Source organism: Gossypium hirsutum, chromosome D04 (assembly GCF_007990345.1).
Source record: "Gossypium hirsutum isolate 1008001.06 chromosome D04, Gossypium_hirsutum_v2.1, whole genome shotgun sequence".
In the NCBI taxonomy this organism is placed as follows: domain Eukaryota; kingdom Viridiplantae; phylum Streptophyta; class Magnoliopsida; order Malvales; family Malvaceae; genus Gossypium; species Gossypium hirsutum.
The window spans coordinates 594,442-613,405 of NC_053440.1; the positions used below are offsets into that span (position 1 = coordinate 594,442).

Here is an 18,964-nt window from a genome sequence, read left to right on the forward strand (position 1 = left end):
TGTTTATATGGGCAATGACAATGCCTGTAAAACTGTTGGGATAGGTTCAATCCAATTAAAGAATAAAGATGGATCAACTAGAGTTCTGACTGATGTTCGGTACGTGCCCAGTTTGAAGAAAAATCTCATATCATTGGGAGCCTTGGAATCCAATGGTTCAGTTGTTACTATGAGAGATGGAATTTTGAAAGTGACATCTGGCGCACTTGTGATATTGAAGGGCATCAGGAAAAATAACTTGTATTACTACCAAGGTAGTACAGTGATTGGAGCAGTCGCTCCAGCTTCCGGCAACAAAGAATTGGACTCAATACAGTTGTGGCATATGAAGTTGGGACATGCCATCGAAAAATCCTTGCAAATTCTGGCAAAGCAAGGATTGTTGAAAGGTGCAAAGGCTTGCAAATTAAAATTTTGCGAGCATTGTGTTCTGGGAAAGCAAAAGAGAGTGAAATTCGGTACTGCTATCCATAATACAAATGGTATTTTGGAATATGTTCACTCAGATGTGTGGGGGCCTTCCAAGACACCTTCATTGGGAGGAAAACACTACTTTGTTACTTTTGTTGATGACTTTTCCAGAAGAGTTTGGGTGTATACCATGAGAACTAAGGATGAAGTGCTTAGAGTTTTTCTTAAATGAAAAACTATGATCGAAAACCAGACTGGCAAGAAAATCAAGCGGCTTAGGACGGACAATGGAGGGGAATATAAAAGTGATCCGTTCTTCGATGTGTGCCAAGAGTATGGTATTGTTCGACACTTCACAGTTAGGGATACACCACAGCAGAATGGATTGGCAGAGCGTATGAATCAAACATTGCTGGAGAAAGTTCGATGTATGTTGTCCAATGCTGGGTTGGGCAAGCAATTTTGGGCTGAGGTTGTGACATACGCTGGCCATCTTGTTAATCGTTTGCCATCTTCTGCATTAGAAAGAAAAACTCCTATGGAGGTATGGTCTGGAAAACCGGCTACAGATTATGATTCCTTACATGTGTTTGGAACCACTGCATATTACCATGTGAAGGAGTCAAAGTTAGATCCGAGGGCAAAGAAAGCTCTCTTTATGGGAATCACTTCTGGAGTGAAGGGATTTCGTCTTTGGTGCTTAAGCACTAAGAAAATGATCTGTAGCAGAGATGTTACCTTTGATGAATCTGCCACATTGAAAAAGGTAGCAGATAAAGATATTCAGACGAGCAATACTCCACAGCAGGTGGAGTGTACTCCAAAACAGGTGGAGTTTGAGCAGATGGGGATTTGCCCAGTTAATAAGTCTAATTCTCCAGCCACAATGGAGGAATTAGAGGTTGAAGAGGTTCTGACCCAAGAACCACTAAGTACACCAGAACCAGTTGCAGTTGCAAGGCCACGGAGAGAAATTCGTAAACCTGCTCGATTTACTGATATGGTGGCCTACGCCCTTCCTGTTGTTGATGATATTCCTATCACTTATCAAGAAGCAATGCAAAGCTTAGAAAGTGATAAATGGAAAAGCGTCATGGATGAAGAAATGCAGTCTCTCTGGAAGAACAATACTTGAGAGTTGGCGCAATTACCGAAAGGTAAAAGGGCAATCGGATGCAAGTGGGTATTCGCAAAGAAAGATAGATCTCCTAGCAAGAAGGATATTCGCTACAAGGCAAGATTGGTAGCTAAAGGCTACGCTCAGAAGGAGGGAATTGACTACAATGATGTATTTTCCCCTGTTGTGAAGCATTCCTCCATTAGAATTTTGTTGGCCTTGGTAGCACAGTTAAATTTGGAGCTAGCTCAACTTGATGTTAAGACGGCTTTCTTGCATGGTGAGTTAGAAGAGGAGATCTATATGACTCAGCCCGAAGGATACACAGATGCTGGTGGTAGAAATTGGGTTTGTAAGCTGAACAAATCGCTATATGTATTGAAGCAATCCCCGAGGCAGTGGTACAAGCGATTTGATAGCTTTATGAGAAGGCAGAAGTACACAAGAAGCAAATATGACAATTGTGTATATTTGCAGAAGTTGCATGACGGATCTTTCATTTATCTACTCTTGTATGTTGATGATATGTTAATCGCTTCGAAGAGCCAAAATGAGATGGATAAGCTGAAGGCTCAGTTGAATCAAGAGTTCGAGATGAAAGATCTAGGTGAGGCCAAGAAGATTCTCGGCATGGAGATAAGTAGAGATAGACCGAGAGGCAAGCTCTGTTTAAATCAGAAGCAATATCTGAAAAAGGTATTACAATGTTTTGGTGTAAATGAAAACACAAAACATGTAAGTACCCCACTTGCTTCTCATTTGAAACTTAGTGCTCAATTATCTCCGAAGACTGAAGATGAAAGAAAATATATGGCGAAAGTCCCATATGCTAATGCAGTTGGGAGTTTAATGTATGCGATGATGTGTACGAGGCCTGACATTTCACAAGCTGTTGGAGTTGTGAGCAGGTATATGCATGATCCTGGAAAAGGACATTGGCAAGCTGTGAAATAGATTCTACGGTATCTTCGAAAAACCGTAGATGTTGGTTTAATTTTTGAACAGGATGAAGCACTTGGTCAGTTTGTAGTTGGATATGTTGATTCCGACTTTGCTGGTGATTTAGATAAACGTCGTTCAACTACGGGGTATCTGTTTACTCTTGCGAAAGCCCCAGTGAGTTGGAAGTCTACCTTACAGTCTACAGTAGCTGTGTCTACTACAGAGGCAGAATATATGGCAGTTACAGAAGCTGTTAAGGAGGCTATTTGGCTTAATGGATTATTGAAAGACTTGGGAGTTGTTCAAAGTCACATTAGTCTATATTGTGACAGTCAGAGTGCTATTCATTTAGCGAAAAATCAAGTCTATCATTCAAGAACCAAGCATATCGACGTAAGATATCACTTTGTGCGGGAAGTCTTTGAAAAAGGAAAAATTCTACTTCAGAAGATTCCGACAGCAGATAATCCCGCAGATATGATGACCAAGGTGGTAACAACAATCAAGTTTAATCATTGTTTGAACTTGATTAACATCTTGAGAATTTGAGCACCTTTAGGTGTATGGCGCTCGAGAGCGCATTTGGAGGCACTACAAAAGATTGCTTTATCGAATTTGGGGAGTTGAAGGAAGTGTGTGAAGATGTGATTATCCTAATCAAATCTTCAAGGTGGAGATTGTTAACATTAATGAGAGACAACATTAATGGCAAACAATACAAAGTGGTGCAAGTTTAGCACCCTAAAGTTGACTTTGAAAAAAGTGGCATGGGATAATTTTTTTTGGTCATTGAGATAATGGGCTATTTATTGTTTGGTCCTTAAACCTCAACTATAAATAGGCCTTCTCATTTCTCATTTCAATTCATCCCAACCAATCTTTCTCTCTTAGTTTTCTCTCTTCTCCCATTTGAGAATTCTTAAGGAATTCTATTTGTTTGTAATATTTTGGAGATAGTAAAGTTATCATCTGGTTTTAGTAGCCCGAGGACGTAGGTATAATTTACTGAACCTCGTTAAAACTCTTGTGTTCTTTTTGTCCTATTTTTTTTCAATATTTGAGGGTATAATAGTAGTATTTAATTGTGCTATTAAATTACGTTAGAAGGAATATTCTGACTAAGGAAAGATTTGGTATTTAAGAGATCCTTGTGATCCACCTCTCTTCCCTGGGAATTGAACTTTGTGTGATTTTTTAGTACAATAATTTACACGCTTCCGACCCTATTGGAACTACATTATAGCCCAGTTTCCTGTCATGCTTTCCAATATTAGTGGCTTATCCCCTTCGTACATTTACAAAAACCTGTTGGAAGGCGTCGACGTGTACTGGTATATACCCCATACTGATTGGACTTTAAACCCGATTCTCAAAGTGTAAAAGACTTCAATCTTTAGATTCTTTCAATCTATAACTTTTCAAGGTCTTATTTATTGATTGGTTGCTTTTGTTTTTCCTTGAGGGGGTTATTCTAGCCTGCTACATTTGGTGAACTATCTGCTACTTCCAATTACAGCATACATAGTAAGCAATGTGGCCTTTCTTCTACCGGGAATCTTCGGCCATTATCCTTTTGGGAAAGGTTAATCTTTCAGATTTCATAAGTATCTTTATTTATTGGATTTGCCCTTGAATTGTATTCGAGTTAGTAATTTTATTGTTCAATTTGCGTTTTAAACAGGAGCCACCTTCGTTTGTCTTGCAGTATCAGGTAAATCCCTTTCCCCTCCCACTTTTTATGTTATCTTTATAAAATAATCATGAATACTGATTTATCCTTGTGTATGCACCTTGATGGGCAAGCAGGCATATTGTTAGCGAGAACTTTGTTGGGGATATTCTGCCTCATTACACTTGTCATACACAAACTAAAGAGGAGGCATTTATCGATGGATGATAATATCGAAAACTTTCTTCAAAGTCAAAGTAATTTAATACCAATTCGATATTCGTATTCTGAAATAAAAAGAATTACGGAAGGTTTTAAAGTTAAATTAGGTCAATGAGGTTATGGTTCTGTGTTTAAAGGAAAGCTTCGCAGTGGTCGGCTAGTGGCAATAAAAATGTTAGATAAATCCAAAGCAAATGGGGAAGATTTCATCAATGAAGTTGCTACTATTGGAAGGATTCATCATATTAATGTAGTGCAACTTATTGGGTTTTGTGTAGAGAGATCAAAACAAGCTTTTGTATATGATTTTATGGTGAATGGGTCTTTGGATAAAATTATATTTTCAAAGGAGAATTGCACTTTAAGTTGGCAAAAATTATTTGAGGTTGCATTAGGTGTGGCTCGAGGGATTGAATACTTGCACAGGGGTTGTCAAATGCAAATTTTGCATTTTGATATCAAGCCGCACAACATTCTTTTGGATGAAAACTTTATCCCTAAAGTTTCTGATTTTGGTCTTGCAAAATTATATTCAGTGGATGACAGTATTATTTCTCTCACAGCGGCTCGTGGTACATTAGGATACATTACTCCTGAATTATTTTACAGAAATATTGGAGGCATCTCATATAAAGCCGATATTTATAGTTTTGGAATGTTATTAATGGAAATGGTGGGAAGAAGAAAGAATTTGAATGCATTTGATGATCATTCTAGTCAAATCTATTTTCCGTCATGGATTTATGATCGATTTGAACAAAGAGAGAACATAGAATTAGGGGATGTAACAGAAGTTGATGACAAAATAGCAAGGAAGATGATCATGGTTGCATTTTGGTGCATACAAATGAATCCCACTAATCGTCCTTCAATGAGCAAAGTTTTGGAAATGCTCGAAAATGAACTTGATCACCTTGAATTGCCGTCCAGACCTTCACTATTTTCTCTCGAAAAGTCAATTGAAGATCATGTTAGTAAGAATGTATCGGAGGAACCATCAACGTCAAAAAGTTGTGTGGACCTCTAAGTATAATGTTTGATTTTATTCGGACCTTTTATACATATAGTTCTGCAACTGTAAGCTTTTAATTTGTAGCATTTCATGTTCAGTTGTATAATATCCAGCATCATGTAATACAACTATTAATGGATGTGTGTTTTAGACTTTAGCTCCTTAGCTTCATGTTTCAATTATTAAAAATGTCTCCTTGTCACCGTATGACGAGTTAATATCAAATTTCGTTTACAATTATTTAGTATATAAGTAACTCTTAACATTGCGTGATCTCATGAGAAGGTTTTTACTCTCGTATCGTAATATATAATCATGCTGATAAGAGTATTTTGTAATAATTATGAGTGTGGTGTGACAGTTGCTCACTTTATTTTCTAATCATGTAGCTCATAGAAATGGAACACCTTCCAACGATGAATACCTTAATTTTAACAATAAAACAACAGTTAAGATAGAATCTTATCATTTATTAGTAGAATTTATATACCAACAGCCAAGCAGCATTTCATTTATGAGTTCAAATAAAATCAAGTTTCAACTGATTCTAGTACTACTAACAATGAGGCTCGAGATTGTTCTTATTCCATTTCTGAAATAGTGGGTAGATCTCTGTTAACCGGCTTCCTAGGTATGGTGGCACCCATCGTCTTTGGTGGATCTGTCGACGCAAAAGGATTTGGGGGCATTGTAAGAACGTCAAGCTCTCCCTCTAACATCTGAACCACCACTTTCATCGAAGGACGATCAACGGGATACCACTGAATGCACCAAAGTCCAACGATCATGAGTTTCTTTGCTATCCCTGTTTGTGCATCATCTTCAATTCGAATCCCGAACTCCTCTCCTTTATCCAAACGATCATATGCCCATTCTGGGAAATACACTTGGCTTGTATTCTCGACCGTAACATCTATGTTCTTTCTCCCCCCAACCATTTCAAGCAACAGCATTCCAAAACTATAAACATCAGACTTATATGACACATTTCCGAAGTTGCGAGACAGTACCTCACGTGCAATATAGCCCATGGTACCTCTAGCTGTTGTCATTGAAATAGCACTTTGTTCCTTGGAACACAATTTAGCAAGGCCGAAATCAGAGTCCTTAGGATTGAAGTTGTGATCAAGCAAAATATTGTGAGGTTTGATGTCGAAATGGAGGATACGTTGCTCACAACCTTGATGCAGGTACTCGATGCCTTTGGCTACACCGACAGCAATATCCTGAAGTTTTTCCCAACTAAGGGATCGATTATTGCCCTTGGCTGCAAATATGAACTTCTCTAATGACTCGTTTGGTAAGTATTGTTAAAGCAAATAGAAACTAACACAGAAAGAAATAAAAGATCAAGAAGAGAATTATTGTTTTTCATTGCTTTCAAAATTGATACGTGCATGCATTTATACAAGTGAAGTCTAACTGACGTAAGCAAAGTAACTGATATTTAACTAACACCAGCTTTTAACAAACTAGCTACTTTTTGCATGCAGTTACAACTGCATTACTCTTAACATTCCCCTAGTCAGTCGATTTCTGATTTTTAAGTTCACCAGGCGACAAGACCCTAAGAGCATATCGAAACGTAGAAAACATCTTAGGAGTAATTGGTTTAGTTAGAACATCTGTAATTTTTTGATCAGATGGCACAAAATTGACTTGTAAGTGACCTGCAAGGATTTTTTCCTGACAAAATGGTGATCGATTTCAACATGCTTTATTCTAGCATGATGCGTGGGATTCTCAGCCACAGAGACTGCAGAGGAATTGTCGCACCACACAACTGGCACTTTGGATGGAAAAATGCCTATTTCAGCCAACAATTGCTGAAGCCATAAGAGCTCAGAAACGCAATTTGCGAGACTACGATATTCTGCTTCAGCAGAAGATCTTGACACAACTGGCTGCTTCTTTGAACACCAAGCAACAGGATTTGAGCCTAAGAACACAACATACCCGGAGGTTGACCGTCGATCCTCAATGGATGATACCCAGTCTGCATCAGAGTAGCATACTAGTTTGAGTTGACTGGGTGTTAGAAACAAACCATGATCTATGGTACCAGCTAGGTATCTCAGAACCCGTTTTAGTGCTCTCCAATGAGCTTCTCTTGGAGCATTCATGAACTGGCTGAGTTTATTGACACTAAACGACAGATCCGGCCATGTTATACACACATATTGTAGCATCCCTACAACACTTCTGTACAAGTGAACATCTACCAATGGAGGACTATCAACTGAAGCGGCTAACTTTGGATTGCTTTGTTGAAAGGTCAGCAAAGGTAGGAAGCAACTTGTTAAAAAGGTTGAGCAAGTTGCACCGAATGTTGAAAAGTTGAATGGGATAATTGCAATTTTGGTCCCTAATTTTTTAGGCCATTTGCAAGTTAGTCCCTGAACTTCAACTATAAATAGGCCTTTTCATTTTTCATTTCAACCATCCCAACCAATCTTTCTCTTTTAGTTTTCTCTCTTCTCCCATTTGAGAATTCTTAAGGAATTCTATTTGTTTGTAATACTTTGAAGATAGTAAAGTTATCATCTGGTGTTAGTGCCCGAGGACGTAGGTATAATTTACCGAACCTCATTAAAACTCTTGTGTTCTTTTTTGTCCTATTTTTCTTTCAATATTTGAGGGTATAATAGTAGTATTTAATTGTGCTATTAAATTACTATAGAAGGGATATTATGTCTAAGGAAAGACTTGGTATTTAAGAGATCCATGTGATCCACCTCTCTTTCCTGGGAATTGAACTTTGTGTGATTTTTTAGTACAATAATTTACACGCTTCCGACCCTATTGGAACAACAAGTGGTATAAGAGCCGAAGGTTAATCGTAGTATGCTCTGTGGTTGCAGTTTAAACTGATCTTCCACATCAGAAAAGATTTCCTTAGGTATATTGAAATATTATGGAGAAAACGGTCGGTGTAGGAGCTTCAACATCGTCCATATGGACAAGACCGACAATTGCAAATGCAAGATTGGCCGTGGAGATCTTTGATGGCACGGGCCATTTTGGTATGTGGCAAAGTGAGGTTCTAGATGCCCTTTTTCAGCAGGGTCTAGACATTGCCATTGATGAAGAGAAACCAGATGATGTACATGAGAAAGATTGGAAGGCGATCAATCGGTTGGCATGTGGCACAATTCGATCATGCCTTTCTCGAGAGCAGAGGTATGCTTTTTCAAAGGAGACTTCTGCAAATAAGTTGTGGGTGGCACTTGAAGAAAAATTTTTAAAGAAAAATAGTCAAAATAAGCTCCACTTGAAGAAAGGAGTGTTTCGCTTCACATACGTCCCAAGTACCACAATGAATGATCACATCACCAAATTTAATCAGTTAGTCACTGATTTGCTGAATATGGATGAGACATTCAAAGATGAAGATTTGGCTTTGATGCTGTTGGGGTCACTTCCTGAAGAGTTTGAGTTCCTAGAAACTACTCTACTTCATGGCAGGAGTGATATATCTCTTAGCGAAGTCTGTGCAGCCTTATACAGTTATGAACAGAGAAAGAAGGACAAACAGAAAAACTCAATCAGAGATACAGAAGCTTTAGTAGTCCGAGGTCGTTCATACACTCGGAAGAAAACTCAAAAGGGGAGATCAAAGTCAAAGTCCAGACTCGGGAAAGATGAATGTGCTTTTTGTCATGAGAAAGGCCACTGGAAGAAAAATTGTCCAAAGCTGAAGAATAAGGGAAAAGCTGCTATAGATGCTTGTGTTGCTAAGCATGATACTAGTGACTCTGAACTATCACTGGTTGCATCATCATCGTCGTTCCATTCAGATGAGTGGATATTGGATTCGGGTTGTACCTATCATATGTCCCCTAACCGGGAGTGGTTCTCTGATTTAGTAGAACTAAATGGAGGAGTTGTTTATATGGGCAATGACAATGCCTGTAAAACTGTTGGGATAGGTTCAATCCAATTAAAGAATCAAGATGGATCAACCAGAGTTCTGACTGATGTTCGGTACGTGCCCAGTTTGAAGAAAAATCTCATATCATTGGGAGCCTTGGAATCCAATGGTTCAGTTGTTACTATGAGAGATGGGATTTTGAAAGTGACATCTGGCGCACTTGTGATATTGAAGGGCATCAGGAAAAATAACTTGTATTACTACCAAGGTAGTACAGTTATTGGAGCAGTCGCTACAGCTTCCGGCAACAAAGAATTGGACTCAATACAGTTGTGGCATATGAAGTTGGGACATGCCAGCGAAAAATCCTTGCAAATTCTGGCAAAGCAAGGATTATTGAAAGGTGCAAAGGCTTGCAAATTAAAATTTTGCGAGCATTGTGTTCTGGGAAAGCAAAAGAGAGTGAAATTCGGTACTGCTATCCATAATACAAAAGGTATTTTGGAATATGTTCACTCAGATGTGTGGGGGCCTTCCAAGACACCTTCATTGGGAGGAAAACACTACTTTGTTACTTTTGTTGATGACTTTTCCAGAAGAGTTTGGGTGTATACCATGAGAACTAAGGATGAAGTGCTTAGAGTTTTTCTTAAATGGAAAACTATGATCGAAAACCAGACTGGCAAGAAAATCAAGCGGCTTAGGACGGACAATGGAGGGGAATATAAAAGTGATCCGTTCTCTGATGTGTGCTAAGAGTATGGTATTGTTCGACACTTCACAGTTAGGGATACACCACAGCAGAATGGATTGGCAGAGCGTATGAATCGAACATTGCTGGAGAAAGTTCGATGTATGTTATCCAATGCTGGGTTGGGCAAGTAATTTTGGGCTGAGGCTGTGACATACGCTGGCCATCTTGTTAATCGTTTGCCATCATCTGCATTAGAAAGAAAAACTCCTATGGAGGTATGGTCTGGAAAACCGGCTACAGATTATGATTCCTTACATGTGTTTGGAACTACTACATATTACCATGTGAAGGAGTCAAAGTTAGATCCGAGGGCAAAGAAAGCTTTCTTTATGGGAATCACTTCTGGAGTGAAGGGATTTCGTCTTTGGTGCTTAAGCACAAAGAAAATGATTTGTAGCAGAGATGTTACCTTTGATGAATCTGCCACATTGAAAAAGGTAGCAGATAAAGATATTCAGACGAGCAATACTCCACAGCAGGTGGAGTGTACTCCAAAACAGGTGGAGTTTGAGCAGATGGGGATTTGCCCAGTTAATAAGTCTAATTCTCCAGCCACAATGGAGGAATTAGAGGTTGAAGAGGTTCTGACCCAAGAACCACTAAGTACACTAGAACCAGTTGCAGTTGCAAGGCCATGGAGAGAAATTCGTAAACCTGCTCGATTTACTGATATGGTGGCCTACGCCCTTCCCGTTGTTGATGATATTCCTATCACTTATCAAGAAGCAATGCAAAGCTTAGAAAGTGATAAATGGAAAAGCGCCATGGATGAAGAAATGCAGTCTCTCCGGAAGAACAATACTTGGGAGTTGGCGCAATTACCGAAAGGTAAAGGGGCAATCGGATGCAAGTGGGTATTCGCAAAGAAAGATGGATCTCCTAGCAAGAAGGATATTCGCTACAAGGCAAGATCGGTAGCTAAAGGCTACGCTCAGAAGGAGGGAATTGACTACAATGATGTATTTTCCCCTGTTGTGAAGCATTCCTCCATTAGAATTTTGTTGGCCTTGGTAGCACAGTTGAATTTGGAGCTAACTCAACTTGATGTTAAGACGGCTTTCTTGCATGGTGAGTTAGAAGAGGAGATCTATATGACTCAGCCAGAAGGATACACAGATGCTGGTGGTAGAAATTGGGTTTGTAAGCTTAACAAATCACTATATGGATTGAAGCAATCCCCGAGGCAGTGGTACAAGCGATTTGATAGCTTTATGAGAAGGCAGAAGTACACAAGAAGCAAATATGACAATTGTGTATATTTGCAGAAGCTGCATGACGGATCTTTCATTTATCTACTCTTGTATGTTGATGATATGTTAATCGCTTCGAAGAGCCAAAATGAGATAGATAAGCTGAAGGCTCAGTTGAATCAAGAGTTCGAGATGAAAGATCTAGGTGAGGCCAAGAAGATTCTCGGCATGGAGATAAGTAGAGATAGACAGAGAGGCAAGCTTTTTTTGAATCAGAAGCAATATCTGAAAAAGGTATTACAATGTTTTGGTGTAAATGAAAACACAAAACATGTAAGTACCCCACTTGCTTCTCATTTGAAACTTAGTGCTCAATTATCTCCGAAGACTGAAGATGAAAGAGAATATATGGCGAAAGTCCCATATGCTAATGCAGTTGGGAGTTTGATGTATGCGATGGTGTGTACGAGGCCTGACATTTCACAAGCTGTTGGAGTTGTGAGCAGGTATATGCATGATCCTGGAAAAGGACATTGGCAAGCTGTGAAATGGATTCTATGGTATCTTCGAAAAACCGTAGATGTTGGTTTAATTTTTGAACAGGATGAAGCACTTGGTCAGTTTGTAGTTGGATATGTTGATTCCAACTTTGCTGGTGATTTAGATAAATGTCGTTCAACTACGGAGTATCTGTTTACTCTTGCGAAAGCCCTAGTGAGTTGGAAGTCTACCTTACAGTCTACAGTAGCTGTGTCTACTACAGAGGCAGAATATATGGCAGTTACAGAAGCTGTTAAGGAGGCTATTTGGCTTAATGGATTATTGAAAGACTTGGGAGTTGTTCAAAGTCACATTAGTCTATATTGTGACAGTCAGAGTGCTATTCATTTAGCGAAAAATCAAGTCTATCATTCAAGAACCAAGCATATCGACGTAAGATATCACTTTGTGCGGGAAGTCTTTGAAAAAGGAAAAATTCTACTTCAGAAGATTCCGACAGTAGATAATCCCGCAGATATGATAACCAATGTGGTAACAACAATCAAGATTAATCATTGTTTGAACTTGATTAACATCCTGAGAATTTGAGCACCTACAGGTGTATGGCGCTCGAGAGCGCATTTAGAGGCACTACAAAAGATAACTTTATCGAATTTGGGGAGTTGAAGGAAGTGTGTGAAGATGTGATTATCCTAATCAAATCTTCAAGGTGGAGATTGTTGAAAGGTCAACAAAGGTAGGAAGCAACTTGTTAAAAAGGTTGAGCAAGTTGCACCGAATGTTGAAAAGTTGAATGGGATAATTGTAATTTTGGTCCCTAATTTTTTAGGCCATTTGCAAGTTAGTCCCTGAACTTCAACTATAAATAGGCCTTTTCATTTTTCATTTCAACCATCCCAACCAATCTTTCTCTTTTAGTTTTCTCTCTTCTCCCATTTGAGAATTCTTAAGGAATTCTATTTGTTTGTAATACTTTGAAGATAGTAAAGTTATCATCTGGTGTTAGTGCCCGAGGACGTAGGTATAATTTACCGAACCTCGTTAAAACTCTTGTGTGCTTTTTTGTCCTATTTTTCTTTCAATATTTGAGGGTATAATAGTATTATTTAATTGTGCTATTAAATTACTATAGAAGGGATATTCTGTCTAAGGAAAGACTTGGTATTTAAGAGATCCATGTGATCCACCTCTCTTTCTTGGGAATTGAACTTTGTGTGATTTTTTAGTACAATAATTTACACGCTTCCGACCCTATTGGAACAACATGCTTACCATAGGTGTTGGTGTGGAGGTGGCCTCGACTAGCCCAGTTTTTTTAAGTAAGTCAACAATATACTTCTTCTGACTGAGTAGAATTCCCTGTTTAGTGTGCTGAACATCAATTCCCAGAAAGAAATTGAGCGCTCCCATATCCTTGAGAGCAAATTTGCTATGAAGGTGAAGTATGACATCTGCCATTTCTTGATCAGAACTACCTGTGAGAACAATGTCATCAACATAGACCATGAGCAGAAGTTTCTTTCCATCAGATTCACGAATAAACAAGGAGGAGTCAGCCTTGGATGCTTGAAAACCAAGCTGATCAACAAGGTACTGTTTAAGAGTTTGGAACCATGCACGGGGTGCTTGTCGCAGACCATAGAGAGCTTTGTGCAACTTACAAACGAGCTTCTGACCCGAGGAATCACATACTTCAAAACCAGGGGGTTGCTCCATGTACAACTCTTCAGTCAGTTCTCCATTGAGAAAGGCATTATTAATGTCAACTTACCTTAACGACCACCCATTTATAACAGCAAGAGCAAGAACCGTGCGAATAGTGGAGGCTCGAACCACCGGACTAAACGTGTCACGGAAATCAAATCCTGCATGTTGAGAGAAGCCTTTTGCTACCAGCCGAGCTTTGTATCTGTCCACTGATCCATCAGCCTTTTTCTTTATCTTAAACAGCCACTTGCATCCGACTGCCTTCCGATTACTTGGTAGTGAGCAGAGTGTCCAAGTGTTATTACGAGTCAATGCCTGTAATTCATCACGAACAGCTGTTTGCCAGTCTGGAGATGTCATTGCAGTGTGAATATCAGAAGGAACCTCTGCTGAAGAGCATTGGACTGTACTCATAAAAACCTTTGGTTTGAAAGTTCCAACTTTGCTTCTGGTAACCATGGGATGTATGTTGAGGGAATTTGAATGAGAAGCTTGTAATGTTTGAGGTGTAGGTGACATTGATGAGGTGGCTGACGTAGGGGTGATAGGTGTTAACGTATGAGGTGAAAGTGAATTCGGTGAAATAGTGGGGTTAGGTTGTTGTTGTACAGCTTGATGGTCAGACAAGGAAAGAGGTGATGTAGGTGAGGGACTAGGTGGTGTAGGTTGATTATGAAAAGAAGTGGTGGTAGGTGGGGTAGCATGAGATATTTGTTTGAGAGGTAGGACCAGAAGTTTTGCACTAGACTGAGACACTGGGTTATACGAGACAAGTGATAGAGAAAAAACTTTATATGGGAAAATGTGCTCATAAAATGTGACATGACGTGTTACATAGATTTTTCCAGTTGTGTCCTGGCATTTGTAGCCTTTATGCAATGATGAGTAACCTAGGAACACACAGGGTGAAGACCGAAACTGGAGTTTGACTTTGTTAAATGGTCTAAGATTTGGGAAGCACAGGCAACCAAAAATTCGAAGGAATGCATAGTCTGGCTTTGTTTTAAATAGCTTCTCATAAGGTGATATATTTCCCAAAGGCTGAGAGGGTAACCTGTTGATCAGGAAGACTGCGCTGCAAAAAGCTTCATTCCAAAATTTTAAAGGCATGGTAGCATGAGCAAGCATGGACAGACCTGTTTCAACCACCTGTCTGTGTTTGCGCTCAACAAGGCCATTCTGTGCAGAAGTGTATGGACAAGAGAGACGCTGGACAATCCCTTGCTGAGCTAGATAGGGCTTTAATGCCTGAAACTCTCCACCCCCATCCGTTTGTAAAACATGTAGCTTTGCTCCAAGAACTCGTTCAGCTTGACGATGGAACTGAGGAAAAATAGTAGCAACCTCTGACTTGCTCTTCAAGAAGTAAAGCCATGTATAACGAGAATAGGCATCAGTGAAGGCAACGTAGTAACGAAAACCATTAGAGACAATTGGAGCTGGCCCCCAAACATCAGCAACGATCAACTGTAAAGGAGAGCTGTATGTTGTAGTTGACTTGGAAAAAGGGAGTTTATGCTCTTTACCCATATGACAAGCAACACACTCAACAAGCTTTTTATTATCAGTAAACTGAATATTACAATGTGAAAGAGCTTTTGTAAGAATAGCACGACGGGGGTGCCCTAGCCGAGAGTGCCAAACATTTAAAGGGAGCATTTTGCTAACTGTAAGACATTGAGCATGTTTTGAAGACAGTCCACTTTGAGGAAGTTTGTTGAGATGAAGTCTGTACAAGCCATGATGCACAGAACCCTTCAATAGAACCTCTCTAGTCTGCAAATCACGGACCTGACACTGAGTGGGAAAAAACTCAAACATCACCCTGTTATCTTTAGCAAACTTTGACACAGATAAAAGATTTTTAGTAATACTAGGCACAAGCAACAAGGATCTCATATACAATGGTCGAGATCGAGTAATTAGTGATGACTGCCCTGTAGACAGAACAGGAAGAGCAGAACCATTGCCAACAAACACTTTACCTGGTCCTTTGTGTGAGTCACTGTCACTAAAAGAAGTAATTGAATTTGTAAGATGATGTGTGGCACCTGAGTCTGGGTACCAGGAGTTATCAGCCACTGTTTAAGGAGTAGCCACATAAGCCTGAGATTGTTCTACGCCAGAGGAAGGCATGCTGACCTGTTGAGATGGGCTACCAACACACGGGTTAGGCCAGGTAGATGGAGAGGGAATTGGAAAACACCAACCTGGTGGAAACCACTGCATATTTTGTTGAGGAGGTGATGACCACGGTATTGTAGTGGGACTGGAGTTGACCATACAAACGTTTGCTTGAGGAGGAGGCCGATAGTTACTACTTTTGTAAGTGGAGTCAAACCGATGGTAGCAGCGGTCGACTAGATGCCCAGGCTTTCCACATAGCTGACATTGAATCTTTGAGCCAGAGAAACGCCCTCGACCACGGCCCCGAGAACTAGTTGATGATTTGTAAGCAGGTACGGAACTATTGTCAACAATAGTTGTTTCTGAATTCTGATGAGACACCATGTTGGCTGAGCTAGAAACATCAGATATCACAACCTGTTGCCGATTTTCAGTATCAAGAAGCATGGACGTGACTCCTTGAACTGTGTAAGGAACTTGACTTGCTGCAACAATAGAAATTACAGATTCATATTCAGCAGAAAGACCATTCAAGATTGCTGTAACATGCTCGCGCTCACTGATAACTTCACCATAACTAGCCAAAGCATCACAACAACTCTTAACCTTCATCAAGAACTCTTTCATACTCAAGTCACCTTTGCGTTGGAAGTGCAAAGATCTTCGATGAAACATTAATTTGGAGGTTGTTTGCGTACCATATAAAGCAATAATAGCATCCCAGATTTTAGCACTGGTGTCCATACCAATGAGATGAGGAAGAACAGTTGGATTAATCGAAGATAGCAACCACGATGCAAGCGCACTGTCTTGTTGTTCATACCGCTCAAATTCTGGATTTTCCCGAAGACCACCATTGTCACCTGCAATAAACTGGACAGGAGTTTGCTGTGAGTCCAAGAACCCTTGAAGCTTATGCGCTTTTAGTGCCAAGAGAACCTATTGCCTCCACAGCAAATAGGTATTATCATCAAGAAGAATACTAATCTTCTTTGTAGAAAATAACCTATTGTCGACTACACCATCAGCCGCAGCACAATCCATGACAACAAAAACAAAAGAGTAGCACAGCGGATAGACGAGAAAGCTGACCCAGGAAAAGCCTTAATCTGATACCATGTTAAAGCAAATAGAAACTAACACAGAAAGAAATAAAAGATCAAGAAGAGAATTATTGTTTTTCATTGCTTTCAAAACTGATACGTGCATGCATTTATACAAGTGAAGTCTAACTGACGTAAGCAAAGTAACTGCTATTTAACTAACACCAGCTTTTAACAAACTAGCTACTTTTTGCATGCAGTTACAACTGCATTACTCTTAACAAGTATTCATAAACGAGAGCTCGGTCATATCCATCGGCACAAAACCCAACAAGGCGAGTCACATTCACATGGTGGATTCTGCCCATCGAACCCACCTCGTTGACAAACTCTTCACCATTTCCCTTGAAATTATTGAGTACCTTGGCAGCAACTAAAACATCACTGGAAAGCCTGCCTTTGAAGACAGTTCCATAGCCTCCTTGTCCCAGTTTGTCCTTGAAATGATTAGTTATCCTTTTAATATCAGCATAGAGTATCTTGAGGGTTTAAGCTCTTTATAATCTTCCAAAAACTTTTCAATCTTGACTTGACTTTCTTTCTCCTTTTTGTCTAACCGATATCTCCACCCAACTGCAATGGCAATGGTTGCAGCAATTGAAGAACCCAACACAATACCTGCAAATCAGCATACATCCCTGTGTTATATCCTGTCTAAAATTATTGAAGCTAAAAGGGAAATTCCATTTACCTGCAACCATTAGCCTTTCTCCCAAACCTGCCAAACATTTAAAATTATTCAGCTTTGATACATGGGAAATCTAAGAAAAGGGCTCACTGTAAGTTTACAACATTAAGCTTCACTTTGATGCAGGCTAATGATTTTTTTTTATAGTTATAATAGTTAAAACATACCTATATGGTGTTTGGGGATATCAAAACACTCGGTTTGTTCCTTGGTGCTATTATTGTTGTTCAATCTACATTCCCTTCCTTGAGCTTCGCAATCACCACAGTCTGGTTTATACCAACGTAATTGAAAACGGTTACCATAAGGAGAAATGGGCGTTGAGAAGTTGCGAAAGTAGCTGCAATTCAACAGGTTCTCTGGATAAATAGGGTCATAAGAAGCAAAAGCTATAATTTGGGAGCCAGGGGTGCTTAAGCAATCGACTCTGTTTCCTTCATACAAAGCCTTATCTTGGCTTGAACATTCAAACAAGGCATAGTTGGATTCAGTTGGCTGGGATATATAAACTTTTAGGCGGCTGAAACCTTGTTGTTCCACCGCGAATGGAAAGGCAGAAAAATTGAGATCTAAAAGCTGCCGCCAGAGGCAACCGCCGGGAAAGTCCAAGTTAATCCGCTGAGCTTCATAATCTATGTGCTTCACCAACAGCTCCAGCGAACGTGGTATCTTCAGCAGGGTCTGTTTGTTTTCTGAGCAGGAAAGCTGAAACCCAGGATGAGGATAGCCGCAGTGGGGTGACTGCTGGCCTTCTAAACGGAAGGGGAAATGGACAGGTGGATCCTGGTGGTTGCACCGCCGCGCCTTGCAGTCGTCTTGGATTGGCACTGCTTCTGCAACATCCACAGCTAAGATAAAGCAGAATAACGAGTAAATTAACATTGTTCTTACTAACTTGTGAGCCCCTGAAGTGAAACGGGCTTTAAATAATTTCATTGACATAGGTGGTTCAGCCCTTGAGAGTTCCAATTATGCACGCAACGCAGCTGCTGCTTTACCATATAGCTTTGTCTCGTTTAACAGGGTCTTCAACTCTCCGTCCTCTCTTTGTTCTCTTTTCTGAGTAAATGTTAGACATGTTTGATTGTTAGCAACCCTTTCTAACTTTGTTACTAATTTTCTTTTATTCCCGTTAGTTGTAGTAAAATTTGAGGGAAAAACACTGAACATGAGAATGAATACCGATTTGCTGTTGTGATCATAGTGGGGTCAGCTTGACTGACTCTTGTTTTTCCACCTTCGTTGAAGTTTCCTCTTCCCTTTATAGTTTTTACTACATTTTGTTTGGTATGACTAAGTAGTTGACTGACTTTTATGGGTTCTTTTTAATGTCTATCGTTTTTTTTCTAATGTAGGTGATTTTTTTCTCACTTTTTTTTCTAATTTATCTTTTATTTTTGGATTTTAATTCGAAATCGCAAAACTTGAACCATCATATGTTTTTAAATTTTAAATCACTTATTTTAGATAGAACAAATTTTTTAAAAGTGGATACAAGACAAAATGACATAATTTTTTTAATATGAGTATGGAACAATTATAGTCATTGCTTGTTCTACTCGTCCTATCTCGAAATAATCTTTTACCTTTTTTTGTATATAATTATTAAAATGATAAAAATGTAATAATATATTATAGGAAAAAAATCAT

The 18,964-nt window shown here is 39.4% G+C and overlaps 2 pseudogenes; one reads left to right on the forward strand and one right to left on the reverse strand.

Annotated features, from left to right (window-relative positions):
• The first annotated feature begins 2,386 nt into the window (after positions 1-2,386).
• LOC107937612 (rust resistance kinase Lr10-like) lies at positions 2,387-5,530 on the forward strand (annotated as a pseudogene).
• Positions 5,531-5,879: 349 nt separating this feature from the next.
• LOC107937630 (rust resistance kinase Lr10-like) lies at positions 5,880-18,196 on the reverse strand (annotated as a pseudogene).
• Between the last annotated feature and the right edge of the window lie 768 nt (positions 18,197-18,964).